Consider the following 17,922-nt stretch of genomic DNA (forward strand, 5'->3'; position numbering starts at 1 on the left):
ACTGCGCAGGCGCCACCACTGACAGCTCGCGGCTGTCAAACTCCGGACCATGTGGAAGCCTGAGCTGTCAAAGTTCCCCGCACAGCGCAGGCGCAACCACTGACAGCTCGCGGCTGTCAAAACACCAACCCATGCGGAAGCCGGAGCTGTCAACAGAAGACGACGCGGATTGGTTCCGGTTTGACACGGCGCCAAAATGAACACTCCTGATTGGCCCTCGCTGCCAGCTGCCGGCTATAAAAGCCGGACAAGTTATCCTATGTTTGTCTTGCTCTAAATAAACCTGTTGTTAACTAGCCTGTCGTCCCGAGTGGTCCTTAGGCTACTTCAATTTCTGCCTTAAGTTGTGATTATTTTGTATATATGAATGATTATATCTTCTTGTTGTTGTTACACTTCACAGGATCATGGATGAGATTTTCTGGAACAGATACATACTTTTGGTACCTGGCTTCACCCTTCTTTCCAGGATCTGCCTAATCTTAATATTCAATAGTGTATTTAAAATCTTTACTGCATGCTCCTCTTTTCTACTCCAAGTCAATTTTCACTGACAAATCTAGAAATGCGCTGGTTTTCCTGGACATGTATAGTTCTTCTCTGTTATAACTGTTTGGTTCTTTCTGAACTAATCCTTAGCATGATAAACCCATAACTGCAAAAGCAATGTGGTATAATATGAGGAGGTGGAATATAGTTTGATCACTTTTATAATAAAAGAATTCATTACCCCATTTGTAAGTTTCTGAGATTTTATGGCAATATTTTACTATAACATAACATGTATGTGCTTTTAGTTTGATTTATTTTAAGTTGTCAGGCAGCTACAAAAGGGATACCTTTTAAATTGTTTTCATCAACCATGTCACTGACTTTCAGTTTGCCAAAGGCAACATGTTTAAAAAGCATCCAAATATTTTGGCACAATATAATTCATTGTTGTGGCAATAACAACAACTTCTGCAAAGTTAAGAAGAACTGTTCATGTGGACGTCTGAAGCTCCCTCCAGGTTTGCTTTCCTTTTACTGATTAAGTCTTAGGGGCATGGCTTAGATTTTTATTTATGCTGAAAAAGTAGTACAATGTCATGGATATTGACATTGTTGTAGGAAGCAGTGTTGATTAGATGTTACTGATTTGTTTCTCTTCCTTTCCACCAACAAGTGAAACCACAGAAAATGCAGCACACTCCATTGGATGGTAACTTGTTGGAAATTGTTACTACAATAGAGCCCTAGTAAACCCTGTTATGATATATTGATTAGGTGCCATCACACTGTTTTTGATTCCTAGCAACTTCGTAAATAGAAATAAATCTTTTTATAGTACAATATCATGAGTAACTGCTCAGAAGTCAACAGGAATTACTCTGAAGCAGGTGACTGTATGACTGCTATTTCAAAATCATATGACAGTGCACATTTCATATAGAAACATTGTGACCCAAACAAGGAGAAATAAAAAGCAAGCCCAGCCCTAGAATAAATAATGCCTTGGGGTTGTAAATATCTTCATTAATTATTGGAGTGTAAGATCCATGAATCAAGGAAAACTGGATGTGGTCAAACAAGAGATGACAAGACTGAACATCAACATCTTAGGAATCAGTGAACTAAAATGGACAGGAATGGGTGAATTTAATTCAGATGACCATCAGGTATACTACTGTGGGCAAGAATCCCTCAGAAGAAATGGAGTAGCCTTCATAGTCAATAAAAGAGTAGGACAATCAATACTAGGATACAATCTCCAAAATGACAGAATGATCTCAGTTCGAATCCAAGGCAAACCATTCAATATCACAGTAGTCCAAGTCTATGCCCCAACCACCAATGCAGAAGAGGATGAAATTGACCAGTTCTATGAAGCTCTACAGCACCTTATAGAACTAACCCCAAAAATGATGTCCTTATCATCATGGGGGATTGGAATGCTAAAGTAGAAAGAACCAGAATAACAGGCAAGTTTGGCCTTGGAGTACAAAATGAAGCAGGGCACAGGCTGATAGAATTTTGTCAAGAGAATACGATGGTGATAGCAAACACTCTTTTCCAACAACCCAAGAGATGGCTCTACACATGGACATCACCAGACGGTCAACACAGAAATCAGATTGACTATGTGCTTTGCAGCCAAAGATGGAGAAGCTCTATACAGTCAGTAAAAACAAGACCATGAGCTGACTGTGGCTCAGACCATGAGCTTCTTGTTGCAAAGTTTAGGCTTAAATTAAAGAAAGTAGGGAAAAGCGCTAGGCCAGTCAGGTATGAATTAAATCATATCCCTGTTGAATATACAGTAGAGGTGACAAATAATTTAAGGAATTAGATCTGATAGAGTTCCTGAAGAACTATGGACATAGGTTCGCAACATTGTACAACAGGTAGCAATCAAAACCATCCCAAAGAAAAAGAAATGCAAGAAAGCAAAATGGCTGTCTGAGGAAGCTTTGCAAATAGCTGAGGAAAGGAGGGAAGTGAAGGGCAAGGGAGAAAAAGAAAGGTACGCCCAATTGACTGCAGAATTCCAGAGAATAGCTAGAAGAGATAAGAATGCCTTCTTAAATGAACAGTGCAAAGAAATAGAAGAAAACAATAGAATAGGGAGGATCAGAGATCTCTTCAAAAAAATTGGAGAGATGAAGGGAATGTTTCATGCAAAAATGGGCATGATAAAGGACCAAAATGGCAGGGACCTAACAGAGGCAGAAGAGATTAAGAAGAGGTGGCAAAATTACACAGAAGAACTATACAAGAACCAGCTTAACATCCCTGATAACCACGAGGAGGTGGTCACTGACCTCAAGCCAGACATCCTAGAATGTGAAGTGAAGTGGGCCTTAGAAAAGTTGAGCAACAACAAAGCTAGTGGAGGTGACAGTATTCCAGCTGAGCTATTCAAAATCTTAAAAGACGATGCAGTAAAAGTGCTACACTCCATTTGCCAGCAAATTTGGAAAACTCAACAGTGGCCACACGATTGGAAAAGATCAGTTTACATTCCAATTCCAAAGAAAGACAGTGCCAAATAATGTTCAAACTATCACACCATTGCACTCATTTCTCATGCTAGTAAAGTTATGCTTAAAATCCTACAAGCTAGACTCCAGCAGTATGTGGATCGAGAACTACCAGAAGTACAGGCAGGATTTCGAAGAGGCAGAGGAACTAGAGATCAAATTGCCAACATACGCTGGATCATGGAGAAAGCTAGGGAGTTCCAGAAAAACATCTACTTCTGCTTCATTGACTATGCTAAAGCCTTTGATTGTGTGGATCACAACAAACTGTGGCAAGTTCTTAAAGAGATGGGAGTACCAGACCATCTTATTTGTCTCTTGAGAAACCTATATGTGGGTCAAGAAGCAACAGTGAGAACTGGACACGGAACCATTGATTGGTTCAAAATTGGGCAAGGCTGTATACTGTCACCCTGCCTATTTAACTTATATGCAGAGCACATCATGAGAAAGGCAGGGCAGGATGAATCAACAGTTGTAATTAAGATTGCCGGGAGAAATATCAACAACCTAAGATATGCAGATGATACCACTCTAATGGCAGAAAGTGAAGAGGAACTAAAGAGCCTCTTGTTGCGGGTGAAGGAGAGTGCAAAAGTTGGGTTGAAACTTAACATTAAGAAAACCAAGATCATGGCATCTGGCCCTCTCAATTCCTGGCAAATAGATGGGGAAGAAATGGAGGTAGTGACAGATTTTATTTTCCTGGGCTCCAAGATCACTGCAGATGGGGACTGTAGCCAAGAAATTAAAAGATGCTTTCTCCTGGGGAGGAAAGCCATGGCAAATCTAGACAGCACACTAAAAAGCAGAGACATCACCCTATCAACAAAAGTGCATACAGTCAAGGCTATGGTCTTCCCAGTTGCAATGTATGGCAGTGAAAGTTGGACCATAAGAAAGGCTGAGAGGCAAAGAATTGAGGCCTTTGAACTATGGTGCTGGAGAAGACTCCTGCGAGTCCCTTGTATGACACTAAGCCATTGTTTGCTTAAACAGTGCTTTGATTAATAAATCATTTTTGGCCAGTTATACACAACATGATCAGCCATAAGCCATACTTTGCATACTATAGTGACTGTTCTCTAAACATATGAAACTAAAAGTTACATAGGTCTATGGCTTAGGACAAAGTAAGAACCCAGAATCTGTCAATGCATTATTCTACTAGGAAAGAAAGACTCTATTAACATAAAAGTATTGAGATTAACCTCATTTTGGTTTGACCTGCAGGGCAAGTACTCAGTTTGCTAGTCTCATGAAATTTGAACTCATAAAATGAGTTGAATATTATTTTACATATAGTAATGTAAAATACAATGAATGTTATATGCTTTAAAGTTAATTTACAGGAAATGATAAATAATAAATATCCATTTCTTGTTCAGTAAAAATACAATTTTAAAGATTTTGATTTTAAAAAAGGAGAACTGAAGTTTTAGGTAAAAGTAAAATACTGTAAGCATAACAACTAAAATTGGATCATACCTGATCAGATAAGATAGCTGAATACAATAGTGTTGAATCTCCTGGATTTATGCCAAATGCTCCTTTTGACCAAATTTTCAAAATCCATGTTTTGCCAGGAAAAAATAATAGCGTGAAGACAATCCAATTGTACCTATTCTTACAAACATAATTAGGCAGCTAATTTTTCTGATTTATCTCATACCATGACTTTTATTTGGATAATAGAATTAAGAATTCACAATGATACATTATTTCATAGGAACCATGCCAAGATCTTAGTTTAAAATTAATTTTGTTACTGTCACTGATGTACTCTCCGAATAGAAGTGGTAATCTGGAGATTATTTTCACTGAACTAGCAATTTTCAATTTGCAGAAGAATCCAGTCTTCTAATAATTGTGTGATACAAAACAAAAGGCAGTGGTTATATAATATGGGGAGCTGCATCCTTTAAAAGTAGGCCATCCCATAACAGGTCAGTTAAGTTAAATTAGACATTGTCCAGACTCCATTGCTAGACATGCTTATTTACAAAGAAAAGAGATTTGAATTTGTTTCCCTCCAGTAATAACTCATGTAGGATCATGTGTTGCATAATCCCATTTAAAGCAATGAAATAAATTAACCCAGTTGAGTTATTCCTTTGTTAGGCATAGGGGAGAAATTTGTATTTTAAGAGAGCTTGCATAATTTTGCTCATTCATCCTATACATAAAGTACTTCTGTCTTTCGGAGCTCCTACAGCTCCAATTCTTTTGGCTGGCCAATTTTCTGATTAAAATGATGTATAGAAACCTCTTCCTCCTCCTCCTCTTGGCTGTGGAGGCCTTTCCTGAAGGCCTCTGACAGTGAAATGGAAGCCAGAGGCATTGCATGCATCAATCCAGAGCTCCATTCTCAGCTGCAGAGGTATTTCTTGAAGGTGCATGATAACAAAATGGAGGCCGGGGGCAGCATGTGCAAGCGACATGAAGTGGGCCATCTGGGTGGGGCTGTTGGTGCCACTGTCATGAGGTAAGATCATGGAAAAGACATCCCCTCAAAATAAGACCTGAGGCTTCTTTTGGATGCAATAAAATAAAATATGATCGGGTCTTATTTTCAGGAAAACAGTGTTTTTATAAGCAGATTGATATAGAATGAGGAAAAAGTAAGACCAGAAATTTTACAAAATAAAAGAAACAATTTAACAATTTTTTTAACCTTATTTGCCAGTTTTAATGACATCTTCAATTCTTTTAGATAAACCAAGGCCTATGCTACTATTTTATAATATTTTAAATAGTCACTCCTGATACTAAGCTATAATGGGTTCATTTCATTATGGTTTATGATGTTGTGAGTACCAAGCCATCTTATTGGTTAAATGATCTGAATAATGACTCCATGATTTTTAAATTATGGCATTGGTTAGTGTTTTGTATGAACATAAGAATTCCCCTGACACTGTTATAACCAATGTGAAAAATAACCTTCAAGTTACAAATTCTGTGGTTCAAATGCCAAACAAATTATAAAGTGCCTTGCAGGATGTATTATTATAAATAAAGGGACCAGGGAGCCATGCACTAAAAATGCCAATAGAGTAAACTGGGATTGGGCACTCAGCTGCCACATATGTTTTTTGAAGGAGAAGTAAATGACTTCTGGTGAAGCCACTCAGTATGCTACTGACCCACTGAATAACCTATGTATATTCCTGGCACAGAAAATTGATTGCATGGAATGACCCTCAGCTTTGGACTATAGTAGCAAGCACTTAATGTGTTTGGAATTTGCTGCCTTTCCATATTTCTCCTGTTACATTTATGAAGATCTCCTGATATTTATCACTCTAGTGCCATGAAAGAGCATTGTAATTCTTCTGGGCCTAATGAGGATATATTAATGGCTTTCCTTAAGTTGCTCTTGGCTTGTTCTGGAAACTAAAAAGAAAGGCTAATTTCTTAACAGTGACATTTGAGATGTGACCAGCTCCTATTGGGACTGGAGGGATAGAGACTGGATGTTTCTTAAAATGTGAATGCCTCATACTGGTTTTTAACCAAAGGATTCTGGTAGTGGATATTTTTTTAAAAAAGCAAAGTCTGCTCCATTAAATATACAGTATATCTTTTAAAGCCTAAACATATATCTTTTAAATGCCTTAATACTTTTCTTAAGGCTAAGTCGAACATCTTTTTTCACTTTTCCATCTGTCTGAAATTGGTAAAATGAAGAGCCAGATTGTTGGGGGCAAAATGCTATATTGTAAAACTGCTCAGAGAGTGCTGTGAAAGGACAATGGAGCAGTATATAAATCTAAGTGCTATTGCTATTGTTTTAAAATCTTATCACTGGGCTGCCTTAGAACTGGCAAATTAATTATCATGCTGTCAACCTCTGAAACAAGCCTGGCAGTAGCCATCTTTGTCATTCTAAGTTGCCACATAGATTGTGGGGAGGGGGAGGAAAATGAAAATATTGTTAGGCAAAACAAGTATTGCTAGGTCATTCCTGCGGGTGCAAAGACAAATTGAGGAGCCCGCCAATTACTTTCATTGGATCTTATGATCTAGAGCAGGAATGTCAAACTTGCAATGTCACATGATGTCATGTGATGTATCGATACTTTTTCCCCATTGCCGGCAATGGAATGAGCGCGGTTTTGGCATGACACATCCGGCCCATAGAGCATAGTAGAGGGGAGGCAAATGTTACTTTTGGTTACATTGAATCTCTAGGGAAATTTCAGAGTTGGTTATTATGTACCCAATAAATATGTGCTTTGAGGAAGTTGAAGCTTCCTTTCGGATTTTTTAGGATTTTTCTCCCTTATTTTTTTTTCTTATATAAATACTGACCTGCGGATCCTTCTCTGTTATGTTCTGCAGGCAAGAGGGCAGAAAATTGTTCCCAGAACTTCACCATTACAGTAGTTCAGCTTGTTCTTGCCTTTCACTGCAATATACCATTATGGAATGATTGTGTTGTGGTATAACACTATTACAGGCCAGACATCTTTATTGGACAGCAGTTTTCTTAAAAGTCAATGCAATGCTAGCACATTAAGGCAGTGATAGCGAACCTTTTAGAGACCAAGTGCCCAAACTGCAACCCAAAACCCACTTATGTATTGTCGGGTGCTGGGTGGCCGTAGCCCATTGGTTGCGGCAGACTGGGTGGGACTAAAAAGTTCAATCAATTCCAACTTTGCGAGATCTTTTTTTTCCCCCGCAAGAAGTTGAAATTGATTGATTGATTGAACTTTTTTTTACAAACAGCAGCAGAGGCCTAAAGTGAAAAGGTTTTATAAAGCCCAGCTGAAGGCCTAGAACTGGGGTGATGGTGTGCATGCCCACAGAGAACTTGTGCCCACACGTGCCACAGGTTCGCCACCACGGCATTAAGGAATGAATAGCAGAATTGTGCCAGAAGAGTTTAACTAGGGACCACTAATATTAACCTGTAACACATAATATCTGTCTCTCTGTCTGCCTGTCTGTCTCTGCCTGTCTGTCTATCATAAGATGGGGAACAAGGGAACCAGGTATTCAGGTGGGGCAGGAGGAGGGATAAAATTAGCTCTTAATTTATTAACCATTTCCAGTGTGATACTCCCTTGTTGGAGCTCCAAGCCATCTGGCAAAGGCCAGATTTTAAGATTCTTGTGGAAGGTCAGAAAAGTGGGAGCCACTTTCACCTCAGAGGCTGAAAGGGCAGGAGCCACAGTGGAGAAGGCTCTTCTCCTGGACCTTGCCAGTTGAAGTTCCTTGACTGATGGGATCTGCAGGATGCCTCCTCTGCTGCTGTGGGTGGGATAGGCCATCTTGAAATGCCCCCAGAAGCAAACCAGCAAACAGTACAGCTCATGGAGCAGTGGTGTAACATGGGCCCATCTAGGGATCCTAGGAATTGCCTACACTATTGCACTCTGCACTAGTTGTAGCTTGCTAATGTTCTTCATGAGGAGAGCACATATTAGTAGTCCAAAAGTGAGATGACTAGGGCTTGAGTGATTGAGCACAGGGCCTCCTGATCCAGGAAAGGGTGCAACTGGCACATAAGATACAGTTATGCAAAGGCTCTCCTAGCCGCAACTACCATCTGCTCTTCAGGTGGGAGTCATAAGTCCAAGCTGCAGACAATTGACTCTCCAAAATGATCATGAATATTTTTTCTTGAAGTTCATGATCCCCATCCACTTGCATTTACCATTAGACCATCTTGTGTTGGAAGTAAACAAATCAGATGATCACTATATGGCAATAAAGAGAATGCTAAATATTTTGCTATCATTCGTTAATTATCTATATTTTTGCAGTTCAGATAGTTTTCCTAATTTGTATAGAATTGCCTTCGTCATTGAACTGTGGATTCTAAATTATAAATCCACATGCAATTATTTGGGATCATTTCCTTCTCTGGATTGTATTAAATTAGTGAATCAAGAAAAAAAAATCCTGTGCTGCATAAGGAAAATATGGAAACTGACCCCCATCAAAAAATTTATTTTTGCATATATGGTCCTACTGATTTCTGAGTAATTCAAGAAAGTATTTAAGCATGGATAAATAAGGGATTTGCTATTTTCAAAGCACAAGAAAATCCAACTCCCATACCATTGGTAAGTAACCTTCTACATCTTTGAAAATGGGCTGTAAAAGTTATCTTGAATCAACTGTTACAAAGTTAATCTTTATCAGTAAGAATTCTTCTCCAGGGTAGTGAGAATACAATTTCCATTAGCCCCAAATGTGCTGCATTGATGGGGCTTATAGTGATTCAACATAGGTTATATGGGACAAAATGCTCATTCCTTACAAAAATGTTTATAAGAAGATGCTAAAATAACTTTCTTGTAAGAAAATGAGAAGGACAGCTGTGTTATCAACATTCTTGATTCATTTCAAGACATAGGCATTTAGTGAAAGAAAGAAAGTTCTCATAACATGAAACTTTTCAGCTGCGGTGGTGTATGACTATACATATTTGGAAAACTAAATATAGTAACATGACAGGATTGCCTCCATTCCATGGCTGTTATATCATAAAAAAAGGGAAAGAAAAGTAATTCTGTGAGTGCTGATTCCTCTTTTTTAATTAACAGAAAAGCAATCAAAGAAGTAGCATATTAGAAGAACAATGCCAACTGCAATTGTAGGATCTCTGTACAAAAACTCCTACACAAGAATCATATTCAAGAAGTATACAATATGAAGTTAACATTATCTTATCCTTGTTTTATTATTATTATTTAGAACAACTGTATCTAGAAATAGTTCAGCATGTCTCTTCTTATATTAGTTTAAATCAGTCTCAACCCCTCCCTAATTCAGCATCCTGTTTCCCACAGTAGCCAGAAGGATACATCTGGGAAGTTCATAAGTATGAAAAACAACTGAGTAGATAATTTGGAGGTGTCAATAGAGAGAAACAAGTTAGGATTGCATACTCTTGAAGAAAATTTTACAGAAATGGAGGGCAACAGATCTATTGTAGCTGACTAATTATTAGCTAATCAGATAATCTTCTACAGTTCACTACATTACTATTTCCAATCATTTTTGAGTTGAAAACAAGATAAAAGTATTAACTTGTTTGAGGAGTGAAATATGATTTGTACTTTTAAAACGACATTGAACCTATATTTATTTATTTATTTATTTATTTATTTATTTATTTATTTATTTATTTATTTATTTATTTATTTATTTATTATTTGGATTTATATACTGCCCCTCTCCCGAAGGACTCGGGGCGGTGTACAGGGCAATTAAAACACTATATACAACACATAATATACAAAAATTAAAATAAATTAAATCAAGTAGCCCTAAACAATAAAACACGTTCTAAAATGTAAAATTTTAAATTTTAAATCTAAAATCCCAGTCCCTCAGTCCAGGCCGGCAAGTTCAAATAGCCAAGTCTTCAGGTCGCGGCGGAAAGAGCGAAGGTCGGGAGCCATCCGGAGCTCAACAGGAAGCTGATTCCAGAGGGCAGGCGCGCCCACAGAGAAGGACCTCCCCCTGGGGGCCGCCAGTCGACATTCCGACCGACGGCACCCTGAGGAGGCCCTCTCTGTGGGAGTGCACAGGACGATGGGAAGTTAATGCCGGCAAAAGGTACTCCCGTAAATAATCTGGACCCATGCCATTTAGGGCTTTATAGGTCATCACCAGCACCTTAAATCTTACCCGGAAGACAACTGGAAGCCAATGCAGCTCGTGGAGCAGAGGTGTTACATGGGAGTATCAGGAGACCCCCATCACAACCCGCGTGGCTGCATTCTGCACCAGCTGGAGCCTCCGAGTAGTATTCAAGGGCAGCCCCATGTAGAGAGCATTGCAGAAGTCTATCCAAGAGGTCATGAGCGCATGAATGACTGTGTGTAGGGCATCTCGGTCCAAATAGGGCCGCAACTGGTGTACCAGCTGAACCTGGGCAAAAGCCCCCCTGGTCACAGCTCCTACATGATCTTCTAAACTGAACTGTGAGTCAAGGAGGACACTCAAGTTGCGAGCCCTATCTATGGGGGGGTAACACCTCACCCCCTATAGATAAAGATGGAATAGAGTGGACAACCCGAGATGCCGGTATGCACAGCCACTAGGTCTTGTCGGGATTTAGACGAAGCCTGTTCCTCCCCATCCAGACCCTCACCGCCTCCAGGCAATGGGACATCACGTCAAGGGCATCACCGGGTTGATCTGGGGTGGAAATAAAAAGCTGAGTATCATCAGCATACTGATGATACCCCACCCCAAAACCACGAATGATCTCACCCAGCGGCTTCATATAGATGTTGAACAGAAGGGGCGAGAGGACCGACCCCTGAGGGACTCCACAAACGAGAGGCCTTGAGGCCGACCTCTGCCCCCCTGCCAACACCGACTGTGAACGACCCAGGAGGTAGAAAGAGAACCACTGTAAAACAGTGCCACCCACTCCCAACCCCCTGAGGCGCCACAGTAGGATACCATGGTCGATGGTATCAAAAGCTGCTGAGAGGTCTAATAGGACTAGGACAGAGGAGCAACCCCTGTCCCGAGCCCGCCAGAGATCATTCCCCAGTGCGACCAATGCCGTCTCCATGCTGTACCCGCGCCTAAAGCCCGATTGGTAGGGGTCCAGATAATCCGCTTCCTCCAGGAACAGAGGAAGCTGATGTGCCACCATACTCTCAACAACCTTCGCTAAAAAGCGAAGGTTGGAGACTGGACGATAGTTGTTCAAAATGGCCGTGTCCAGGGCAGGCTTCTTGAGGAGGGGCCTCACCACCGCCTCCTTCAAGGTGGCAGGGAAACTACCCTCACTCAAAGAAGCAGATATTACCACCTTGAGCCAGCCTCGTGTCCCCTCTCAAGCTGCATAAACCATCCAGGAGGGGCACAGGTCCAATAAACACATGGTGGAACTCAGCCTCTCCATGATCCTGTCCACTTCTTCTGGAGTCACAGGATCAAATTCTTCCCAAGTAATGTTCCCAAGACCACTCGATTCCCTATCATCAGACTCTGCCCAGTCAGAGTCCAAGCCGGCCCGAATTTGAGCGATTTTATCTGCCAGATATTGACTAAACTCCTCGGCATGACCCTGCAGGGGCTCCTCCCTCACCTCCTGATTCAGGAGGGAGCGAGTCACCCCAAACAGGGCAGCCGGGTGATTATCTGCGGACATGATGAGGGCAGTGAAGTAATTAGACTTCGCTGCCTCCATCACTGTGAGATAAGACCTCGTGAAGGTTCTTAACCGCAATCGATCAGACTCAGACCGGCTGGACCTCCAACAGCTCTCTAGGCTCCGTCTCTGACACTTCATCTCCCGGAGCTCCACGGAGAACCATGGTGCCCGCCGGGATCTGCGCCAGTTCAGGGGCCGCATGGGAGGTTGAGTTCCTCCGTGGCCGCCTTTTCCCAGGCTTCCACTAAGGCATTGACCGGGCTGTGAGCGAAGGTGGCAGGCACAGATCCAAGCACCTCCTGGAACCGTTCACGGTCCATTAGGCGCCTGGGATGGAACCACCTGGTTGGTTCTGTAACCCCGCAATGGGGGGGGGCGAAACGGAAGGCCAGCCGCAGGAGGTGATGATCGGTCCATGACAGGGGTGTAATAGCTGGAGATCCCCCTCCCAGATCATCAAGCCACCGTCCAGATAGGAAAATAAGATCGAGTGTGTGACCCCCCATGAGTCGGGCCCTGAATTACCTGGGTCAGGTCCATGGCCGTCATGGAGGCCATAAACTCCCAAGCCAACCCCTGATGAACCTCCTAGGGATGGCAGGTTAAAGTCCCCCAGAACCATAAGTCTGGGGAACTCAACCGCCAACCCAGAGAGGGTGTCGAGGAGCTTGGGCAGGGCTGCTGCTACACAGGTAGGTGAAAGATACACCAGCAACAAGCCCAACTGAGCCCCAGGGCCAAATCTCAGGAGGAGCGACTCACACCTGAATATCTGAGTAATGGTAGCCTCCCGCGGACACAAGGTCTCCCTTACAACCACCGCAACACCCCCACCCTTTCCCTGAGCCCGAGGCTGGTGAAGCACATGGAAACCTGGTAGGCAAAGTTCAGTCAGAGGGACACCTCCCTCTGGGCCCAACCAGGTCTCAGTAATGCAAGCCAGATCGGCACGCTCCTCCTCAACCAACTCTCGGATAAGGGGAGCCTTATTAACTACTGATCTGGCATTAAAGTACACCAGCCTGAGCTCAGGGGCCTGCTCATCCCCGCTCCCGGGAATACGGGGTAAATTCGGGGGGTCGGAGCATGCCACCTCTTGAAGATAGCAGGGGCGTGCTCCCGAATATTGATGCGCCCCCCCGTGCAACCACCTGTTGCCATTCCCAATCGTCGTGGGGATCCGCAACCCCACCCCCCATTCCGGAGACTCGGAGGCACCCAACCCAAGCCCAATCCCACCACAACCTGTCACAAGCCTGGACTGAACCTCGGTTGGTGGAAGCCCCCCAAATTCCAACCCAACCCAAACCACAATCCAACCCTCCCCCTTAACCCCTTAAACATTTAGCTAAAAAACAGATCAGGGGTCTCTTCCTAGAAATAAACCGGAGACCCCAATCCATGCCTAACCATCTCTCAGGGTCCCAACAATTAGGCCCGTCATCAAGAGGAGAGGTAGAAAAGAAGGTGGGTCACACCCAGGAAGGGGGGGCATCCCTGAGGGCTTACATGTCCGTGCCAGAATAACGTAAGCACACCATAAGTAACCATGTGAGTTCGGCAAAAGGCAGACAGATGTTGAATAAAGATGATATCAAATCAGAAGGAGTATATGAGTCCAAAACCACCAGTACAGCACCACTCTCACTTGCGCTGGGTACCCCAGAACAAGTCAGCAGTCGTTCTCTCACCCTGACCACAAGACTGATCTGGGAGGCAGATGGAAACCCCATCCAGGGGAAAACAGCATACCCTCACGGATCTCTCACTTCCGGAGAGGTAGAAGATGGAAAAAACTAAGCCGCCCTCTCACAGCGACTCTTCACCCCGGGTCCTTCTGAGTCTTTGGAGGACAAGGGAAACAGCATGCAGGAGTCCATCCCCATATAGGTGATAAGTGAGCCCTCTAGGCCATGATTGGAAGGCTGTTGCTAACCAATAGGCCAGTGCACCACCTAACCAGCCAAGAACCTGGGAAGCAGCCCAAGCTGCCTCAGATCCATTAAAGGCAGCAGGTCTTAGCCAACATAGGAGTCCACCACCATCCTGGTCTCCTCCTCGATGGTCTCCAATGGCTGCTTTGAAACAAGCGGGGAGTAGATTGCAGTAGGTAGCAGATAGAAACAGGTGGGGAGTAGATAGGAATATTCCGCTGATCTTCCACCAGGCCCCAAACCAAGATGGTCCACGCCGCTCAGCAGTCCGCAACAAGGACCGTCGTGCAAGGACTGACATACAGGACTCTGCGCTCGTCGAACCGCAACATTCCAACACACCCACGCTGCGGGTCCTCCAGCAGCATTCACTCACGCCGCAGTTCCTCCGGTTGCTCCAGCCATTCCAAGCCGTGGCTCTATCTGCCCCGAAAACCAGCTGATTGGGGCATTTCAAGCCGTGGCTCCTCCAGCAGCATTCACTCACGCCACGGTTCCTCTGGTTCCTCCAGCCATTCCAAGCTGGAGCGTTCCAAGCTGGAGCGTTCACTCCCGCCACGGTTCCTCCAGCCATTCCAAGCTGCGGCTGTATCCGCCCTGAAAACCAGCTGATCGGGCGTTTCAAGCTGCGGCGTTTCAAATCGGAGCCGGAGCCACCACCACAATCTCCCAGCAAGACTTCCAGCCGCCTCTCACTGACATGGAGGGCACCGACGCCCCAAAAAGCAGCGATGGTAAGGCAGTCTGATCACCCAGCCCTAACATGGAGGCATAATGCACCCCCTAGGGCACCCCCAGGACCACCAATTAACGCTGAACTCACGGAGCTCACGGAGCTCAGCTTGACACGTCCGCCATCTTGAAAACAATAGATATGGTTTCCTCTATGGCATTTGTAGCATGAGAATAAACTAATATTCTTCTGATTTTAATAATTTAGCTGTAACTCAGATTGATACAAATATATATAATAATTAACCTGTTGAATAGAAGAAACTAGGTAAGGAAAGTTAATGCTATTTCATACTGCATTCTTCTTTAAAAACAACAACAGAATTGTTGGTTTTATTTTTCCCAGTATTTGTCCTTCTGTGATATTGAGAAATATTCTGCTTCTATCTTATCACCAATACTGTATTTACAAGAAACCTTCCCTATAATGCAAGCTGCTTGGAGCAGCTATTTTCAAATTTCTGATAGATTTCTGTACTCAAATTCCTCATAGTTTGGCAGTTAGCCAATTGGTGTAAATAATTAAAACTCAAGGCTAGAAACTGGAAGACTATGAGTTCTAGTCCCACCTTAAGCACAAAATCCATTAGATCACTTTGGACCACTCACTTTGTTTCAGCCCTAGGAAAGAAGCAAAGCCAAACCTCTTCTGGGGAAAAAACTCCTAAGAAAATGGCAGAGAATTGTCTAGCATCTCTGGGAACCAGACATGATTGAATGGAGGAAAAAATAATCTGGCAGTAAAATATAGAGGGTGTTAATATCAATTTTTTCTACTTAAGAGACTTAGGTCTCTCAAGGCACTGCAAAAGAGCTGGCAGTGTGTGGAATGGACAGAAATGATCTGCAGCAAAGCATGCACTCAGCGGAACTTGCTTCCAAGACTAACATGCTCAGGAACTGTTGGTTTATCTGGTTTTTATTCAGACAACCATTACACTTATCTCCATCCTCATGGAACCTCAAAACTGCAGGCTACTATAATATTTTTCCATGATTTTTTTAAAGTATGTTCTTTACTGTTAGTGCTGTAGTACAATTTAGTGATGCTGTCAGAATCCATTTATATCCCATTCATAAATGTATGTCTAAAATATTACGCCCCTCCCTGGATTCTGCCATTTTCCCGAGGGGAGAAGAGAAGATGTTTATTCAGCCTGCCTATAGGCTGTCTTCAAAGACCAGGGAAAACCTTTTGAACTGAGGAAAACAAAGGGAGGGAAGGGAGAAGGAGATCTGGTTTGTATGCCCCTCCTGGCTAGCTTATGCGGCTCGGGAGGGAACACGAGGCTGGTTCCATGCAGTAATAACTGCTTCCTTGAAGGAGGGTGTCTTTCCTGCCGCCTTGAAGGAGGCGGTGGTGAGACCCCTTCTCAAGAAGCCTGCTTTGGACCCGGCTGTTTTAAACAACTATCGTCCAGTCTCCAACCTTCGCTTTCTGGCGAAGGTTGTTGAGAGTGTGGTGGCGCACCAGCTCCCTCTGTTCCTGGAGGAAACTGATTATCTGGACCCGTACCAATCGGGCTTCAGGCCCGGACACAGCACAGAGACGGCATTGGTCGCGCTGGTGAATGATCTCTGGAAGGCCAGGGACAGGGGTTGTTCCTCTGTCCTGGTCCTATTAGATCTCTCAGCGGCGTTCGATACCATCGACCATGGTATCTTGCTGCGGCGTCTCAGGGGGCTGGGAGTGGGAGGCACCGTTTTACGGTGGTTCTCCTCCTACCTCCAGGGCCGCTCGCAGTCAGTGTTGACAGGAGGGCAGAGATCCGCCCCGAGGTCTCTCATTTGTGGAGTTCCCGCCGCTGGGCGAGATCATTCGTGGTTTTGGGGTGGGGTATCACCAGTACGCTGATGATACCCAACTTTTTCTTTCCACCCCGAACCAACCCAGTGATGCCCTCTCCGTGATGTCCCGGTGCCTGGAGGCGGTTCAGGTCTGGATGGGGAGAAACAGGCTTCGTCTAAATCCCGCCAAGACTGAGTGGCTGTGCATATCGGCATCTCGGGCTAACCAAGTTATTCCATCCTTAATGATGGGGGGTGAGGTGTTACCCCCCGTTGATAGGGCTCGCAACCTGGGCGTCCTCCTGGATTCATGGCTCAATTTTGAAGACCATATAGGAGCCGTGACCAGGGGGGCTTTTGCACAGGTTCGCCTGGTGCGCCAGTTGCGTCCCTATCTGGACCGAGACGCCCTACGCACAGTTACTCATGCGCTTGTGACCTCCCGTTTGGACTACTGTAACGCTCTCTACATGGGGCTGCCCTTGAAGACCACACGGAGGCTTCAACTGGTGCAGAATGCGGCCGCGCGAGTTGTAATGGGGGTCTCCCGATACTCCCATGTAACACCTCTACTCCGCGAGCTGCATTGGCTTCCGGTTGCCCTCCGGGTGAAATTCAAGGTGCTGGTTATTACCTATAAAGCCCTATATGGCCTGGGTCCGGGTTATTTGAGGGAACACCTGCTGCCGGCATCAAATGCCCTTCGCCCAGTGCGCTCCCACAGGGAGGGTCTGCTCAGGGTTCCGCCGGTGAGAGATTGCCGGCGGGTGACACCCAGGGATAGGGCCTTCTCAGTGGGAGCGCCTGCCCTCTGGAACCAGCTGCCGGTGGAGCTGAGAACTGCCCCTGACCTCCGATCATTCCGCCGGGGCCTGAAGACCTGGCTCTTTGAGCTCTCGGGCCCAGGCTGAGGAGAAATTTTAATTGGGGTTTTAATTGTGTACAGGGTCAATTTAATATTTTAATTCGGTTTTAACTTTTGTATGTTGGATTTTTTAATTCCCTGTAAACTGCCCTGAGTCCTCAGGGAAAGGGCGGTATATAAATGTAACTAAATAAAAAAAAAAATAAAAAAAAAATCTCCATTTGAATCTGAAAAGGAAGGAGGCAATAGTCATAAAGACAAGGGAAGATCCCTCTTTCCCACAAAAGGGTTTGACACCTAAGTTAAATTGATGTGGGTCTGACCAAATGGGTTTGAGGGGAGGGGCTTGAACCGGGAACTCTTTATAAAGTATCAAAGTGTAACACAATGCCAGGTCCTGTCTTGTATTTCCACAACCGATCATGTCCTAGTAAAAACTCCTTTTGG

This window comes from Vipera berus (genome assembly GCF_964194415.1).
Source record: "Vipera berus genome assembly, chromosome: Z".
NCBI lineage: Eukaryota > Metazoa > Chordata > Lepidosauria > Squamata > Viperidae > Vipera > Vipera berus.